A 17,503-nucleotide genomic window follows, 5' to 3' on the forward strand; every position below is an offset into this window, starting at 1 on the left:
TCTCAACAGAGAAATGAGCTACACTTCTCGGTGTATATGTATCCCTTGTTTTTCTTTACACCGAAAATTCCTTCAAGAGATATATGCCCATAAGTTACTTCATGAGCTCACTACAAGTTGTGTTTTTTATATAAATATAGTCGTTTGCTTAAAGCCTAATAATGATCGTCATTTCTACAATATTTATTGTTCTTTTTTCAACATAATATAAATGTTAGATGATGCCATTTTTACTATAAATATCGTCATGTAACAGAAGAATAGACGATAACTGTTTTCAAGGCTTGATAGCATTACCTGTGCTCCATTCTTATGAGCACTGTTAATGTCTTCAATATGCACATTTATTCATTACATTTTAATTTCACATTATTTATAGATATTTATAGATATTATAGTTGTGGTGGCTGTTATAAGAGAGTGCATTATTTATTATTGTTATCATGCGAAGCACGTTCCGTAACGCATGGGCAGGAAGGCCACAACAATGGAAGACGTCAGAGCACACAGGGCGGACTCCTGGTGTATCCTTGATGTCTGGACACCTGCTGAGGACCGCCAGGAAACGTGACGCGTTTTCACCACTTGAACTTGATACTTCCGTTAGATATCCCTCTTCAACGGCCCAGTTTGAAACGACGCCTGGAGTTACAGGGTTGTTGGTAGATTTGTTTATATTTTCCGGTTAGATTTTCTGTCAAGAAGACAAGTGTCCTATTCCGGCTTAGCCAAGAGGTGCCAGAGCCATGAGTTGGCGGTTCTTGGTGGACTCCTGGTGTGTCCCCCAGGGTGTGGTGTGCCGCTGGCTCTTGTTCCACCGAAGATCATTATAAGACGTCAACATTTTTCAGCCACGTTATTGTGACTCTTCGTCATTATAACACGTTTTGTCTGACTGTGCTTGAGCTTAGGAGGGGCCATCCCGATTCTTCCGTTAGGCCACGACTTTATATGACTACCCATAGTTACAAGACGTCGTGTCGTCGTGGCCAGTAAATCAATAACAATATGCGACGGTGCACAAGGTCACCCGGGACGGCGTACCACTCGGACCACGGAAATGAGGAGAGCAGGTGAGAGGAGTTGTTGTTTTCGATTCAGCTACTCAGAACAAAAAGTTCTAAGTAGCACGGGCAATGGTTTATTATTATTAACATCTTTATTGACAAAATTAATTACAATTTTGCCCGTAGTGAACCTACCTAGCACAGGAGCGGGGCTGTAACTGTGAAAGGAGGAGAGGGAAGAGTAGAAGCGAATTATGTGGTGAAATAACGTGCAGACAGGGTAACGTGGGAGAGGAAGGCCCCATAGTAACGTTATTTAATGTATACTGAAGCGTTGCCAACCTTCCCTTGTTACCATAAGGATCATGTAGCCTTGTCTCCTAACTTCCAAATTTGACGTTTCCGGGTGCCTTGCTATCCTTGTCATGGTACGACAAACACAAACACACTATGGAATATAATTAAGACAAGAAAGCTTGCCGTATGTTTTTACTTAGAATGTTGCTTGGTGACAAACCGACAATCAACATTATATTCAAGTAAACTTTCTCTTGCTACTTGAATATTGACAATGATCTTAGATTTTTTGAAGTCTTTAAAACTATTTGCTATCAATGTGTATTTACTTATTTCATGTATTAAATACCTGCACTAATTTTGTGTTGATATATACATGTTTATTTCCTGTTGATACATTTTTTGCCTGCGATATACTGTATGCATGAGTTGACTTCCTGTTGATATATTGTTGCCATTGTCTGGCTATTTTATATAATGTGCGCTTGATAGCTTAAGTTTATGACTGCGGTGATATAATGGCTGCCTCTTGCCACAGTCAGATTTTTGGCATTTGCATTTCTTTGGATTTATTGTCGGCCTGTAATGTTGCGTTCCTATATTATCTACCTGGTTGGTATTTCCATCTCTTCACCATTGTGTTTTTATATTAGCTGCCTGTTATATTGTGTTCATATATTGCTTGTCTGTTATATTGTGTTCATATATTGCCTGTCTGTTATACTATGCTTATATATATTATTCATATATTGTTTGTTTTTGTGCTGTTGCGCTGAAAATACCTATGTCGCTGAATACTGTTTGTTCTCAACTTTTTTGCAATCTTACCTTGTGCAGTTCCGCTCATTTAGATATGACTACTGAGGTTATGTGTACGCCAGTGGGTTGAGTCATGGTATTACAAGTTCGAATCCTAGTCGGGTTATAGCGTTCTTAGTGATTTATTGGCTTGGCGGACCATTCAATCTTTCTCACACTTGTAAGCTCTGCACGACCCGAGCATGCATTAGGATTTTATGGTAAACTGTACCTGAGATGTATCACAAGAGTTGCCAGGTGTTGGTTGGTAATGGAGCTTGCGTAAAAGCACGTAAGTTCCAAGACCAACATAAAACTTTCATTGATGGCGATATAGAAAAACGTACTTGTAATACTTTTTCTGTACTTTTCTCCGTGACTGGGTCTTCTTAGCAATTAGAAATTGTACCTTCCTTTACGTATACACAATATACATTATAATATAGTAAGATATTTGTAATATGTTAAGATAAACTTTAAACTCATTCTGTGATGAGCCAGACACCAATTAAGAGTCACAAATCAATACACCTGTTGCTTCATAGCCTGCACCTAGATATACAATATAGCCTGGAAACCACAGACAGATAATAAGATGGCATACCATAGCAAACAAGATGCGTTGGGTGAACTGCATAATTATTATGAGCATATACATTCATAGCAACTGTAGTTTCAATATTAAATCTAAACAGCATATATAAATAACGATCATAAATATAATAACTACTGATTGCATGCAGGCTTCCAACAGTAAACAAGATGCAAACCTTACCTTTTTCTGGGGTGGGGGGGCTGGGAAGGTAAGGTCCGGGGTAAAGGTTGTGGGAAGCAAGAGTACGGGAACTAGGAATCTACTAGCTCAACTACTAGCCAGGCGCACTTGCTCAGCACTTAGTTTAACACGTCAACTTGCATCCGGGAGTCCTTCTGCAACGAAACACCTTCTTAGGGGCTCCTCGGAGACACACAGAGTCGTTCTAGCTCAAATAGGACAGTTGCCGCTTGTTTCTCGGGCTGGGGGCACCGATTGTGCGACATTTGGATTAGGGTTTGGTTGGGTTTAGGACAGCTCGGGTTGGTATGGTAAAATCAGGCGGTTGGGTTGGTTAGGGGGTTGATAAGGCCCCCATAGTGCACAGTGTAACAGGAAGAGGGAAACACCAAGTGAGACGCAGACTTAATTAATAAGAAAGATAACGTTGTGGTATGATGGCACCCGACTTGGTCTTTCCATCTCTTCACCAGCCTAAGAGGAAACAAGTAACGACTGCCAACTTCTTATATGAATATATATATAATATGGTCATTCTTTTTAATGAAATTTTAGTCCATTAAGCACTGGACTAAAGCATTTACGTTTGCTTTTATATTTAATAACTGTTAATACACCGAAGGAGTAGTTTTAAGCACAATTATTAAAGTAGGCAACGAAGTAGTTTTAATCAAGTCTAATATTTGTTAAGAAGACCTCTCATGAAAATTGAAGTTACTTTTCATTTTAACAAAACGTGAATCGTGTGTTCATCTTGTGTAGTCCTTTATCGTTCGGCAGTAAATTAATTAAGGACTATAATATCTGTAAGACCTTTCACAGAAAACTAAAGTCAAGATGTAGATTCATTATGATCAAAAAAATCTGAGCTTCTAACGAATAATCGGGTAAGAAAGTGAAAATGAACACAGAAATAAACATAACTTTATACTCAAAAGGAAGGAAGAGAAACCAAATTATCACTAGGCTAAAATATAATTAAATATTAACTTTCGGCTATCTTTTCAGCAAATTACCATATTTAGGGTTTAATTCGAGTAAGTTTAAATGAGTTTTGTCATTGTAGAAAGGGACAAATTATATGCAATACAGTATGTTGTTCAATGGCAGTCTATCCAGGGCTCATCTTAGGCAGATTTAAGTTGAATGTTCAGATAAAATAGGCCTACGAATATGCAATAACTTTATTTATTGATCGATAAATGAAATGCCAGTGTCAAATATTGTCTTAGAAGGCATTATTGAGTCTGATAACTTACTTTCGTTGTTTCGGCTCATCAATATAAGCTCTACTTTGACACGACATGCAAATCAGAAGCATGTTCCAGTTTTGTAGTAAATTAGACTAGCGACGCTGAATTTGAACCCCATATGCCATTAATACGCGCAAAAGCTATGTAAAGTAGGTACAGGAAAGAGAGGAGTGAGAGGTGTTTAACTACAGTCGGAGAAGATGAAGCAAGGTATACAATACAACACATGCATGTTTAGATAGAAACAGCCAGGTTAAAACAAAGTGAAAACATAGTTATTATGGCCATCCTGGTAAACAAAAGTATGTGCTGACTAAGCACTGATGTGATCAAGAAGTACATCTATATCGGCTTTAGTTGGCTTGACAGTGGATAGGCCTATGAGTCTTCATTTTTGCAATGTCTTCTTTCTCTTTTTACTTTATCGCCTTTCCAGAAAAACTAATATTTTACATTTGTCTGATAGTCCGTATTTTGTAAGTACTGTATATGATTTTGCCGTGCACATGTATACTGTCTTAGCAGGAGGATGGGCTGTCTTAGTGCTGCAGAAGGTATCAGCTTCCAAGTTAACTTGGATTTTGAGATCCAAGTTAACTTTTAAAAGTTTTCATTCGATTTTTAAAACTGAAGAATCAAAGGTACTAGTTTGAGCAGACATAAAGTGCATTAAAGAATCAGGATTGCAGAGAAGCATGAAATAGAACCTGTTACTTGCACTAAATGAATAAGAAGGGCGTACTATTAGAGATGCATATTTTGTTATGGAACATAAGGGGCACCTCCAAGATGCTAGGCTGTGAGTTGAGACTGAACATTGAAAACGCATATGCAAAAGAAAACATTGAGGTTATTGTGTAGATAAGAGTGGAATATACAGGGGAAGGGCAGAAAATTCTGGCTGGATAATTACCATTGTCTAAAAGATGAAAACTAGAATATTGGGTCAGTTTTAGATTGAATAGTCAGAATTGTAATCTAAACTAAGAGGTTGTAATTTTAATTAATTTAAAATGTAATTGAAACATTCAAATCTTAGTTTTTTTGTTTTATTAGCATCTTTGCTCAAAGAATTAAACAGAAAGCTTAAAACTAGTTAAGATATTAAACAATTTTATAAATCTAAAATTAAACTGGGAAATTAGGATCTTAATTTAGTCCAGCGATTAAAATTTTCAGAATCTTTGTTAAAATTGGAATTAAAACTTAAACAAAATGAATCAATCTGGTGAAAATATAAGGATAAAGGCATATATATTATAGATCGGAATCTAAACTATTGTTTCGATATTGATAAGCGAAAAATAATTTGGCACAATGAAGTTGGGTTCTGATTAAAGTTGGGTTCTGATTATGCATTTTTGAATGGATTTCCAAGACGCGCAATAATAGAAGGCTGCAAAAGCAGCACTCGCTGGCAGGACGAACAATTCATTACACATAAAAGGTTTTGTCTTTACACATCAAGAGAGGACATTGTGTTATAAATCACACATGAGGAACCATCAAAGAAACTCGCGTAATTGCACAAGCAAATTTTATAGTTCACATCAAACTGTTAGGAAATAGACTAAAGTATTTAGTCTATTTCGTAACTTTTGGGATATTCGCGATAGGTAAGAGCGGTTGTCGAGTAAGTCGTGGCTTAGTACTGGACCCCATGTGTTGCTTGTCTTCAGTGAGGTTGAAGATTAAGTGTTGCTAATATAAATTATACGTGCAAATTGTATGGAAACCAAAAAAGTATATACACATTAAATTATGCACAGAAAATATGGACAGGCATAATGCAGCAATATATATATATATATATATATATATATATATATATATATATATATATATATATATATATATATATATATATATATATATATATATATGTCGTACCTAGTAGCCAGAACTCACTTCTCAGCCTATTATGCAAGGTCCAATTTGCCTAATAAGCCAAGTTTTCATGAATTAATTGTTTTTCGACTACCTAACCTACCTAACCTAACCTAACCTACCTTTTTGGGCTACCTAACCAAACCTAACCTATAAAGATAGGTTAGGTTAGGTTAGGTAGGGTTGGTTAGGTTCGGTCATATATCTACGTTAACTTTAACTCCAATAAAAAAAAATTGACCTCATACATAATGAAATGGGTAGCTTTATCATTTCATAAGAAAAAAATTAGAGAAAATATATTAATTCAGTAAAACTTGGCTTATTAGGCAAATCGGGCCTTGCATAGTAGGCTGAGAAGTGAGTTCTGGCTACTAGGTACGACATATATATATATATATATATATATATATATATATATATATATATATATATATATATATATATATATATATATATATATATATATATATATAAGGAGATACCTTGCAGCACACGAATTAAATAGTTATACGAGAACAATAATAATAATAATAATAGTCAATGTAAATAATTAACAAGTAAGAAGAGACGTGGAAGAGAGAAGGGGCAACTTACAGTGGGGGAGAATGGTAGTAGTGTAAACCTTAAAACAAGAAAGAACGAAGTAAGTAAACGGGGAACATTATATTTTCAGGAGGATCTAAACTACAATGCATCAGAAACCTTCTTAACAATCAATAACACTTTTGACCACCAACATGCACCGAAGGGTAATTGAGGAAAAAACCCTTGTGAAGTCATTTAAACAATACAGTACTTGATACCTTTGTAAACATACAACACAGCCTACATGCAAAATACAGTAAATATGGCTGATCCTAAGGTCTAGAATGAATAAAATGTTAATTTTGACACTTAATATATTATAAACAACTAATATTAGTCGTATAGGCAATACTGTTTACACAATTATTGTTTTATTCATTATAACCTGATACGAAATCGTGTCAATATTGGCATCCAACTTTCATATCAAATTTTACAAGTGTGTGTTATAAATTATTCCTCGGCGAGTTTGGAAAAGTAACGTAGTAACGGAGAAAATAACACGCACTTTCCATTGAAAAGTAACATGGTAACGGAGAAGGTAACTTTACACTTTCCACAGTGTCCAGCATATTCAAGGCTATAAGATACATTTAAACAAGAGTCTTTTCATCTTAAAGTTGGAAGTGTTGAAAGTTCGTAGTGATCCTTAATCTTCTGTAGGCTACTTGCCATTTAAAACTAGAAAGCTTATTCACTCGGTATTCTAAGAGCAATGAACACGAATATTAATAATTCACCCCATCCACCTGTTTAGATATATAGTACTTAAAGTAACGTTATGAACTATCCTACAAATATTGACGTAATAGACAATTAGAAAGTAGAATTTTGGTACTTAGAATTATGGTACTTAGACAATTAGATTTTACCTAGAGACGAACTAGAACGTTTCCGGAATCGAGCTAGTCTGTGATCTACCTTTCGTCTAACTTTGTAACCTTACAGTAGTTTAGTAAGCTTTACCTGTGACCGATTTCTATATCATTGTTTTTCTTTTTCTCCGAAATAAGTCAGCTTACTCCTGTATGTGGCCCGCAAGCTTATAAAATCGTTACAACCCGACTGACCTAAGATCTGCAGGAACCTATCGATTTACCTCTTGAAGACCTCTGCCTTTAATTTACCATAATTTAATATTTTTCTTGAATGAAGGTTGAAGAATTATCATCTTTAGATACCGACAGTGTCTTCTAATTGCTTTCATGTTATCGCTTCTTTCTTCTGCTTGGACTTACATGCGTAAATAACGAATTATCTCGCTTACATTCCAAGCAATATCACCTTATGAGTGAGAAACAGGAATAGAAAAGGCGTGAGAACGAGAACGAGAAACGGCGTGAGAACGAGAAGAGGAAGGGTGCGAGAACAAGAAGAGAGAGGATACGAGGACGAGAGGAGTGGGCTTGAGGACGGAAAAAATGAGTAGACGAGAAGACAAGGACGAGGACGAGAAGAGAAAGGGAGGGACCACATGAAATGAGAGGGCGCGAGGACGAGAAGAGAGGACTTGATGGTGAGAGGGAGTGTGGGCGAAAAAGAGAGAAGGAGGGGATCGAGAAGGGAGAGAGCGTGAGAACGAGAAGAGAAAGTGAGCGTGAGGATAAGAAGAGAGGAATCTAGATTAAAAAGGGCGCCTGGTGGCCCGCAAGACTACGTGGGTACCTGAAGTAGCCTCCGTATCACTCAAAAGCATATCAAGCACAAGTTAAAATAATCATTCTTAGTTTACTTAACATTCATTTAACAATATTTTTTTATTTCCTTCCTGTCCATGCCATCCCAAATCCTTATCCTGACCCACTTCCAAGTGCTTTATAGTCGTAATGGCTTGGCGATTCCCCCCCCCCCCTCCCCCTGATAGTTCCTCTCCTGTCCATGGCCACACAGTTTAAAATTGTTAAAAAAATCCTTCTAAATAATAGCTTAGCATCCACATTCTGATTCTCTTCTAGTCTCTCTCTCTGCACCTACATCAAGCACGAGTTTCTTGAGCTTAATCAGCGTTGCGCCTAAGTTTGTGTAGTTCATTTTATTTTATAAAATGTTCGTAGTTTGCTTTTTAGCACAATTTCAAAGAATTTTAAAGACCTAAAAACTGTCTTGGAAGACCACATTCAGTTTCTTAAAGCACGCATTAACATTTATTCGTAACCTCAAAAGAGAGAGTCTTTTTAACCGGTCTGCATAAAAGATGAACATCAGTTTATCTTTTACGCAGAGAGAGAGAGAGAGAGAGAGAGAGAGAGGGGGGGGGGAGGGAGAGAGACTCATACAGTAGTTGAGTGGCTTAACTAATTGAAAAAAATCGCTGGATAATAGACTAGCGTGTCCCATACGCAGGAAGCTATAATTTGTATTATTATTATTAAAGTTTTCGATGAAAAGGGTGAATCCCAGCTTGCAATGAATTTGAGCATGTCTTGGTTAAGTGGTCTTAGGCGTGTGCTTGGGAGCATGCAGTGTGAAGGTTCGAATCCCCTTCATGGCTCCTACTGATTTTCTCATATATTCAGATGTTTCAATACTGCGCCTCACTTTCTAGTGTGGTGAGGAGGCAGGGACGTATTTTGTCATCTAGCAGTGTAGGCTGGAACTGATCACAATCTGTACTGGACCCACCTTTAAAGTTTGGGTCATGTGGGGCACTGACCCTCTAACCTTCTCATGCATGACCTCATCTTCCTATAAGGCCATGCAATGAGCTGACCCGACAACCTCCGCTAACATATTCCATTTCTTTACTCCTTTCATAATGACAAGAATTACTTATTTTGTTTCTTCATCTCATTGGGGTTTGTAATTATCTCGTATCCTCCCACTCTGGTTCCATCCCTGCCAGGCAAATGTGTCCTCCCTCTCTGACTCCATCCCTGTCAAGCACCTATGCTCTACCACTCTGGTTCCATCTCTGTCAAGCAAATGTGTCCTCCCTCTCTGACTCCATCCCTGTCAAGCACCTATGCTCTACCACTCTGGTTCCATCTCTGTCAAGCAAATGTGTCCTCCCTCTCTGACTCCATCCCTGTCAAGCACCTCTGTCGTCCCGCTCTCCTACCATCCATGCCAAACAATGCCCCTGTCCGCTCTGTTAGGATCTATGTGTCATGTATTGTATGTTCTCAGCTCCGCTTTAATTCTGGTATTTTGCAGCGATGTGAGGGTCAAACCTCAGACCCCATCACACTGTCCTCATAGCCCAGCTCTGTTAATTTCAGGTCTTAGCGTACTCGCGGCCCGGTTCTCGACTAGGCCTCCTTTTTTGTTATACACCCCCCAGGAAGCAGCTGTGTAACTCTCAAGTACCTACTTACGGCTAGGTAACAGGGTCATCAGTGCTGAAAGAAACCCTGCCCATTTGTTTCCGTCTCCACTGGGGATCGAACCCGGAAAATCAGGATTACGAATCCGAAGCGCTGTCCACTTAGGCTGTCAGGCCCCCTGGGTTCTTTCAGTGATTCTTTCTTTTAGATTCTATAAATTGCATTCATTTTAGGTTATTGGCCTTTTCTTCCATTGGCCTTCTTTCTGTCTCGTATGGAGCAGGGAGAGGGGAGTGTGAGGTAGGGAGAGAGGGGAGTGTGAGGTAGGGAGAGAGGGGAGTGTGAGGTAGGGAGGGGGGAGTGTGAGGTAGGGAGAGGGGAGTGTGAGGTAGGGAGAGGGGAGTGTGAGGTAGGGAGAGAGGGGAGTGTGAGGTAGGGAGAGAGGGGAGTGTGAGGTAGGGAGAGAGGGGAGTGTGAGGTAGGGAGAGAGGGGAGTGTGAGGTAGGGAGAGAGGGGAGTGTGAGGTAGGGAGAGAGGGGAGTGTGAGGTAGGGAGAGAGGGGAGTGTGAGGTAGGGAGAGAGGGGAGTGTGAGGTAGGGAGAGAGGGGAGTGTGAGGTAGGGAGAGAGGGGAGTGTGAGGTAGGGAGAGAGGGGAGTGTGAGGTAGGGAGAGAGGGGAGTGTGAGGTAGGGAGAGAGGGGCGTGTGAGGTAGGGAGAGAAGGGAGTGTGAGGTAGGGAGAGAGGGGAGTGTGAGGTAGGGAGAATGGAGTGTGAGGTAGGGAGAGGGGAGTGTGAGGTAAGGAGAGGGGAGTGTGAGGCAGAGAGGAGAGTGATGTGGAAAGATGAGTGAGAAAGTGGGTATATGTGAACTATAATTGAAACTAGAACTATAATTGAATGCCAGCAGTTCCGCTTTGTTCCTTGGGTGGCTTAACCTTCGTCAATCATTAATCAATCACTGCTGTGTCAGAGCACGACGTGACTGCGGCTTAACCACACCTTTCGTATGGCAGGTGAGTTTGTCCTGTGACTCAAGCTTACTTAATTGTTCTAATTACTCAAAACGTATTTATATTTTGTAAATGTAACAGTAATTCCCATTTATGACCAGCTGCTCCCTTGCCCGTGTCTTATCAGTAAGTTTTCAGTTGTTGATAGTTGTATGTCGTAAGTTTATTCTTGACACACTGTTAATATATTGTAAATGGCCGGGGAATATTAGTTTTGGATTCTGTGACTGACATTACTGCGTTCTTCTAATGTTATTGACATATTCTGCTGGTAATCTGACAAATAGAAAATGGTTAACCTTGTCGTTGGAAAATGTTTTTTTATTAAATACCATAATGACGTACATATTCTTATTATTTCTTTATTTTCAATTTTTAATTGTTATTTTGTCCAGGTAATTTAGATACGTTAGATACGGGTGGAGCAGCTCGGCGGTAGGCGTGTCTTGGTGTACCAAATATACCAAAGCTTTTCTAATTTCGGTTAATGTGTTTCTCATTCTTAAGCCACGGATTAGTTATTACTGTTTCTGGTTATCAGAGACAACCGCTCCACGCCCACTCCTCGTAATTTGTTGGGTCTTTAGTAATTTAAATAATTGTCACATAAACATATTTGCTGATATTATCTTCAGCAGCGGACGCTCAAGTAAACTGTTTATTTTCGGTAAAGATAAAGCAATTAAGCAAAGATACCCCTGGAGTGTATTTGTCATCAGACATTGAATAACACTTATGATGTTACTGGCATAGGTTTATGAAAGGTTGAACGGCAGGATTGATGGCGTGAACCTGATCGTAGACGATTGTTAAACAGGTGAGTCTGTGGGAAGCCGAGGTGGGCGAGCGGCAGACGAGGGGAAGCTTGACACACGCACACCCTCTGGACGACGCCAGCAGCTGGTCGACTCCCCTCCCTCCCTCCCCTCAAACCCATCGATTATTTTCCTTAGCGAATACCAAACACAGCCACACTGGGCTTACCTTCCATACTCCGACAGGGTATCAGTGGTGAGGGATGAAGCTGGGCACAGACGGGGTGAAGAGCCAGACGGGACAAGAGAGAGAGTGGGCAGGTCCAGCAGGGGGCCTATCACAGCACCTTCCTGCGTGGTGACGGGGTTGCCTCTCCTGCGCCCGGACTGGCCCACACCTGCGCGCGCACCCAGGCCACCCTCACCGTTATTACACACGCTCTTCCCTGCCCTTCACCTCTACAGTAACATTCATCCATCACCACCAAGCCTCTGATGTGCGTGTCTGAGGCTGGGATGAGGGGGACGTTCTTCCGGAGATGTCCCACTTCCGGTGAAGTAGGTCGCGCGAGCAACAGTTTGATCAGGCTGATGATCGCCGCCACAAGTCCACCAACACCTTGCTAACATCACTAATTTTTCTTACCTTGTATGGTATATATATACTGTATATATATATATATATATATATATATATATATATATATATATATATATATATATATATATATATATATATATATATATATATATATATATGTGTGTGCGTGTATATGACCACGAAGGAAAAAAGACGGGAAATTCCGTAATTACTTTCGTATTAATCAATACATCTTTATAAGGGTAGATATTACAAATCAGTCGTGATGATATCCATCCTTCTAAAGCTGTATTGATTAATACAAAAGTACTTAAGGAATTTCACGTCTCATTTTCCTCCGTGGCCCAGACATCATCACAATATTCATGGCATGAATAATGCCATGAATAAAACACTCACACATTATAATATATATACGAACAAGCCTGAATGGTCCCCAGGCATATATGCAACTGAAAACTCCACACCCCAGAAGTGACTCGAACCCATACTGCCAGGAGCACTATGCAACTGGTGTACAGGAGACCTTAACCGCTCGACCATCACGACCGTACAAAAGATGATGGTAGCCGAGGCCATCATCCCCCCCACCCCCGGTGGCACTTTGATGGTAATCTTGGGAATAGCTATTTCATCAAATCATTTTCATTTTAGTGGGGCCACGTGAGCAACAGAAATGCGAAAATTTCGCATTTTCGTATTTATGTTGCTGATTAATTCTGAAGATGTATTAATATACTAAAGTACTTAAGGAAATTCATGTTTCAGTTCTTCCTCCTTGGTCTGACACTGTCACATTTTTCATCGCGTGTTAATTTTCGTGATTTACACACACACACATATATATATCCCCTTCATCCCCGGCGATATATATATATATATATATATATATATATATATATATATATATATATATATATATATATATATATATATATATATATATATATAATAGAGAAAGAGAGTGTAGTCTTACCTCAGCACAGTAGTCTAGCAGAGAGAGAGCCCGTTATCTAATACCCTACACTCCTGTTGGTCGCCTAGACATGGGCGTTGTTGCAAGTCAAACATTTCAAACTCCAACGAGGGTGGTCGTGTGCCCATGATGCACCAAGCATATCCCCTCTGAATTACGATACTGAAACGCTGAAACAAGAATCTTTTCGTTTTTTGTAACACTGATTAGTTTGTTGGCCAGTTCCTTTAGGAACAACAATGCACCTTTTCCCCACGAACCTAGGAGGTCCGAGCCGATTGGAACAAAACTGTAGCAGTGTGCCAGTCCTCTGTATTTGATGGCTTTCTGTGTTTCCTTGAAAGAAGCAGCGCCACCTCTTTTCGCTTGTGCTGTGTTGGAGGTAGGTACTGGCCAGTGTGGAAGTGCTTGTGTAGTCCCACACTACTTGCTTGCCAGCGTTCCATAGAAGCATGGTGACTCCGTCCGGGCGCTTCTGAGGTTTGTTGGATCTGAAAAGATGTGGTTTTCTTTGTGCTGGTCAGCGGGCTGTGGCGAGCCTCCTCTTGATGATGTCGTTGACTTCTTTCTGTCTTGCAATCTTACCCTGGGATCTACGACATACCTGACCATGACGGCCATATTGGTCTGCCATCGCGCTTCCGGAGATGCACCTGTGTCCGGTGAGGATGGGGGCGGCAAGGCAAAGGGCAACTCCAAATATTATATATTATATTATATATGCGAACAAGCCTGAATGGTCCCCAGGACTATATGCGAATGAAAACTCACACCCCAGAAGTGACTCGAACCCATACTCCCAGGAGCAACGCAACTGGTAACTACAGGGCGTGATTAAGGCGCCCTGTAGTTACCAGTTGCGTTGCTCCTGGGAGTATGGGTTCGAGTCACTTCTGGGGTGTGAGTTTTCATTCATATATATATATATATATATATATATATATATATATATATATATATATATTATATATATATTATATTATATATATATATATATATATATATATATGTCGTACCTAGTAGCCAGAACTCACTTCTCAGCCTACTATTCAAGGCCCGATTTGCCTAATAAGCCAAGTTTTCCTGAATTAATATATTTACTATAATTTTTTTCTTATGAAATGATAAAGCAACACTTTTCTCTATGTATGAGGTCAATTTTTTTTTATTGGAGTTAAAATTAACGTAGATATTTAACTGAACCTAACCAACCCTACCTAACCTAACCTAACCTATATTTATAGGTAAGGTTAGGTTAGGTAGCCAAAAAAAGCTAGGTTAGGTTAGGTTAGGTAGGTTAGGTAGACGAAAAAACATTAATTCATGAAAACTTGGCTTATTAGGCAAATCGGGCCTTGAATAGTAGGCTGAGAAGTGCGTTCTGGCTATTAGGTACGACATATATATATATATATATATATATATATATATATATATATATATATGTCGTACCTAGTAGCCAGAACTCACTTCTCAGCCTACTATGCAAGGCCCGATTTGCCTAATAAGCCAAGTTTTCCTGAATTAATATATTTTCTCTAATTTTTTTCTTATGAAATGATAAAGCTACCCATTTCATTATGTATGAGGTCAATTGTTTTTTATTGGAGATAAAATTAAAGTAGATATATGACCGAACCTAACCAACCCTACCTAACCTAACCTAACCTATCTTTATAGGTTAGGTTAGGTTAGGTAGCCGAAAAAGTTAGGTTAGGTTAGGTTAGGTAGGTTAGGTCGTCGAAAAACAATTAATTCATGAAAACTTGGCTTATTAGGCAAATCAGGCCTTGCATAGTAGGCTGAGAAGTGAGTTCTGGCTACTAGGTACGACATATATATATATATATATATATATATATATATATATATATATATATATATATAATACCCTACAGGGGCGTTTATACAAAATACTAATGTAATTATTATGATGGCTTCGGGTCGCGTACTGGATCCGGTTAGGATTTTCCTCGCCAAAAATCAATTGTATTACAGATAACAGAATACATACAAAATAAACTATATATATTAACAATTCTTACCAAAATTAGAGGTCACAATTATGAAACACAAAGCTACAATGCAGCGATGTAAACTGAGACCAAAATCCAACAAGATAAAAACAATATTTATGATAACGCATACAATTTATAAAAATACCATATCATACGTTCAGATTATTTTAAACCTTCCGCGAAATTAGTTTTATTTAAAATATATATATTCCTAAATAAGGGATTCCCGAAACGTTTTACCAATACAAATATTGGTAATACCACGTACAGATTTATAAATTTATTAAATTCTTAAATCCATAGTCGTAATTTACTATCCTAGTTTGCTCAGGTAAAGTAGTTACTCAGTTCACAGCTGTTGGTAGAGTAAAGTTGACAGTTTACAGAGAGTATACTGTACCCCGCAGCCTACATAGGAAGACCCCCATCTCCCCCCCTCTCACTCCCCACTTTCAAGTTCAAGTATGTTTATTGAGACAAGAAAATATACATCTCGAAGGGATAGAGTAGCTTAGGCTATTTCCCGCCCCACTCTATGTGGGCTCTGCCTTGTCGTTATTTTTCTTTTATAAGCTTAGGTATACGGCAATGTGCTGTTTACTTATTCTATAGAAAGGATTATAGAGGATAGATTTTTGACATAAAAGTAAAAGGTGATTTTACAGTTCATGTTACAACATTCCTTATGCCTGCTTTGCAGGTTAGGTTTTCAAGTGCTTGAAGAGCTGACTGTAAATCACAGATAATTAATCATCCAGTATTTTTCAGTGTATTGGAGGTTAGTTGAAATGCAGCGAACTATGTATGTGCGGAGGTAAGCCAGTTGTTAAGTCTTACACAAGGGGGTCTGTGTACAACTGTTGTAAAAATAATTACAGTTGCTTGAGTATGTTCTGATACTAGGGTCTAAAACCTGTACTTCCATTAAAGTTATGACGGCATATCGCCGCACCCCTCGAGAACCCCATATTTTATATTATGTATATATGTTGGCCTCGTAACCTGGTGGATAGCGCGCAGGACTCGTAATTCTGTGGCGCGGGTTCGATTCCCGCACGAGGCAGAAACAAATGGGCAAAGTTTCTTTCACCCTGAATGCCCCTGTTACCTAGCAGTAAATAGGTACCTGGGAGTTAAGTCAGCTGTCACGGGCTGCTTCCTGGGGGTGGAGGCCTGGTCGAGGACCGGGCCGCGGGGACACTAAAGCCCCGAAATCATCTCAAGATAACCTCAAGATGTTATATCTATAATGTTATTTTAGTTAGGAGTAGCGATGATGTAGAAGGGTACATACTTTTCTCCAGTTATAGACCCGACTCGTCTTAAGGGTAAAGGCCGGTTGCTTATACGGACTCAATCAAAATATGACCCATCACTCACTGTGTAGGCAAGTGCTCTTCCAGCTGCACCCGTGGAGGTTTGTAGGGAACCATCAGTGTATATGGTTTGAGAGATAGAGAATGTTCCATGGATAGAAAATCAGTATGGCTTAAGGCGTTAAGTTTTGCCTCAAGACGAAGCTTGGACCGATCTTTAATTTGCTTCTTCAGTAGAAGTTGGAGGGATTCAAATATTAAAGGGGTTATCTCCCATGGCGAAGGAAAGTGCTGTTGACCCACAGGGTGGGCATGAGCTGCTTAATCAATAAACTAAACTAAAATGCTGCAGTTTGACCTGTTAACATTTAAGCAGACATCATTGTAAGCATAGTGGTCATGTAGCCGTAGGTTGTTTATAACGATTCAGATTCAGACATTCAGATTCTTTATTCAGGTAAAGGTACATCTATTGAGTTACATACAAAATGATGGATTTAAAGATAGAGATAGTACATACAATACCTAAAGCCACTAGTACGCACAGCGTTTCGGGCAAAAGGATTCAATAGCGTTAAGTGTTGTTGTTTGAGAAGTGTTGGATTTTCGTTACTCCTGTCGTGGCGGTGCTGGGAGAGGGGAAGGCCGATTGCTTGCTCTGCTGTAGTCGGGACGGCACCTGAGTGTGGCCAAAGGGCCACACTCAGCTATTAATATGACACAGGGGTTGGCTCCACACGCAGAGTAGAGGTTGATATGACACAGGGGTTGGCTCCTCACGCAGAGGTTGATATGACACAGGGGTTGGCTCCTCACGCAGAGGTTGATATGACACAGGGGTTGGCTCCTCACGCAGAGGTTAATATGACACAGGGGTTGGCTCCTCACGCAGAGGTTGATATGACACAGGGGTTGGTTCCTCACACAGATGTTGGCTCCTCACGCAGAGGTTAATATGA

General features: G+C 39.5%; 1 protein-coding gene across 2 annotated transcripts in view; it reads right to left on the reverse strand.

Moving 5' to 3' along the window:
* The window catches only part of LOC123766537 (synaptic vesicle glycoprotein 2C), a 61,926-nt gene extending 49,666 nt beyond the window's left edge, over positions 1–12,260 (reverse strand). For both annotated transcript variants that reach the window (XM_045755766.2, XM_045755767.2), the window contains exon 1: positions 11,863–12,260. The gene's annotated coding sequence lies outside the window, so the exon portion shown is untranslated. The remainder of the gene's footprint in view (positions 1–11,862) is intronic.
* Positions 12,261–17,503: the final 5,243 nt, after the last annotated feature.

This window comes from Procambarus clarkii, chromosome 62 (assembly GCF_040958095.1).
Source record: "Procambarus clarkii isolate CNS0578487 chromosome 62, FALCON_Pclarkii_2.0, whole genome shotgun sequence".
Classification (NCBI taxonomy): domain Eukaryota; kingdom Metazoa; phylum Arthropoda; class Malacostraca; order Decapoda; family Cambaridae; genus Procambarus; species Procambarus clarkii.